Source organism: Ursus americanus, chromosome 2, assembly GCF_024610735.1.
Source record: "Ursus americanus isolate L20-20 chromosome 2, mUrsAme1.1.p, whole genome shotgun sequence".
Lineage (NCBI taxonomy): Eukaryota > Metazoa > Chordata > Mammalia > Carnivora > Ursidae > Ursus > Ursus americanus.
In genome coordinates, this window is record NC_142128.1 from 15,495,151 (window position 1) to 15,497,538 (window position 2,388).

The window sequence follows — 2,388 nt, forward strand, 5'->3', positions numbered from 1 at the left end:
GAGTCTCCTACGGCAGTGAGACTAAAGCACAAAGGAGTAGCTCCACGATTACCCGGCTCCCCAAAACAAGGTGATCGTTAACGGCAGGATTTTTAAAATACTGTCCCTGTGACAAGGCAAATTTGGGATTCTAACCTAGAGTAGATTCTTTTTTTTTTTTTTTAATTTATTTATTTGACAGAGAGAGACACAGCCAGCGAGAGAGGGAACACAAGCAGGGGGAGTGCGAGAGGAAGAAGCAGGCTCCCAGTGGAGCAGGGAGCCCGATGCGGGGCTCGATCCCAGGACCCTGGGATCACGTCCTGAGCCGAAGGCAGACGCTTACGACTAAGCCTCCCAGGCACCCCTGGAACCTAGAATAGATTCTTGGCATTCACAGGTCCAGTCCTGAGACCTTCACAAATCCCCAAATTCGTGAATATTACTTCAGTCTAGTTTAGCTGAAATTTTTAAGTTATCCTTCAGACTCGTAATGATTCCTAGACATACAGCATTTGAAAGTTATAAATAGTCTTCTGGCTAAAAAATCAGTAAATGCCTCTTAGCTTTTCCTAAATTTCAGTCACCAGATCTAGCGCTGACTTTCATTTCAGGCCATTTTTCATTAAGAAATAACGTTTTGATACTGTGCGGCTCATCCCTGAATCCGGATCTGGCCACGGCCAGCAAGTCCGGGGCTGGGGCAGGAGCCGCGATGTCTCAGGCTGTGCAGACAAATGGGACTCAACCAGTAAGCAGAACATGGGAACTCAGCTTTTATGAATTACGTTGAACACCTCAGGAGGCAATAACGGATGGGTTAGAATTTGTGGTTTCATCTCCAAGTCTACACAGTGAATTCATGTGCCCAGTTTGTGTGGATACGTTGAAGAACACCATGACTGCAAAGGAGCGTTTACGTCGTTTTTGTGCAGAATGCACTATTACAGCCCTCGGAAGTGGCAATAAAGAATGTCCTGGGGCGCCTGGGTGGTGCAGTTGGTTGAGTGTCCGGCTCTTGGTTTCGGCTCGGGTCTTCATCTCAGGGTCGTGAGATCAAGCCCCACCTCAGGCTCCTCGCTGAGCATGGAGTCTGCTTGGGATTCTCTCTCCTTCTCCCTCTGCCCCTCCCACTTGTGTTCTCTCTCTCTCTCTCTTTCTCTCTAAAATAAATAAATAAATCTTTAAAACAAAGAATATCCTACCTGTTGGAAAATGCTAGTTTCTGAAAGATCACTAAGGCCAGACCCAAACTTTGATGCACTCATCAGCAAAATTTACCCAAGTTGTGGTGAGTATGAAGTTCGTCAAGAGAGAGAACTCGCCACGATCGGCAAGCAGTCAGCGACAGCACTGGGGAAGGACTGAAGATACAGGCCATGGACAGATGACAGCAAGGCAAGAAACAACAGACTGAACATGGGAGTCGAGCAGAAGACAGGACAGCAGTGATAGTGCTCACTGTAGCAGTGCTTTGAGACACAGTAATCAGGAAGCAGAACCTAGTAGAAAACGGACCAAAGCATCTGATGATCCGCGGTGTGAGCTTGATAACAGCAATGCAAGAGTGGCCACTGATCCGGTACTTGACGGTGCAAGTGAAATTGAGTAAGTATTCAGGCCTCATTCCACACGAATAGAAAAAGGTGAGAGTGCTCAGACAAGATAATGCCACTGTTGATCACGGATCCAAGTATCTGGCTGTGAGGTCAGCTTTTTTTTTTTTTTTTAAAGATTTTATTTATTTATTCAACAGAGATAGAGACAGCCAGCGAGAGAGGGAACACAAGCAGGGGGAGTGGGAGAGGAAGAAGCAGGCTCATAGCGGAGGAGCCTGATGTGGGGCTCGATCCCATAATGCCGGGATCACGCCCTGAGCCGAAGGCAGACGCCCAACCGCTGTGCCACCCAGGCGCCCCTGTGAGGTCAGCTTTAGAAGAACTTGGAAGCGAAGGAAAACCAAACCAGATGAACCTTGTTACAGCCAGTGAGAAGCCGTAGTATACCATTTACACAGCAACAGCCAGTGGGCATTCACTGTATTAAATGGTTCTTTTTCTTTGCAATTGATCAGTGAGTAATATTGGAAAGTGAACAAACCCATGGAACTTTATTATGCACCCGCAAAAGAGTACAAATGAGCTTTTACTAAAACCATGTCTAGGAATGAAGTTTTTTTATAGCCTATTTCTTTCATATTAAAGATGTAATTTACTTTTATGGACAGAATCTTGGATACTTTGTTCGGTTTGCTTTCTGAGCCAGGCTCATTTATACTATTAGAATCTTTTCCCCTTTATTTAAGATTTCCTTTTTGGAAGGAACTGTAATTATTTAGTACTTTTTCTTTCCTTTTAAAAATATATCTAAGTTGTATGATTTCACAAACTATGATTCCACTTGGAGCAC

At 45.0% G+C, this 2,388-nt stretch overlaps 1 pseudogene; it reads left to right on the plus strand.

The window, feature by feature from the left end:
• The first annotated feature begins 694 nt into the window (after positions 1 to 694).
• LOC123784780 (E3 ubiquitin-protein ligase RING2-like) lies at positions 695 to 2,120 on the plus strand (annotated as a pseudogene).
• The last annotated feature ends 268 nt before the right edge of the window (positions 2,121 to 2,388 follow it).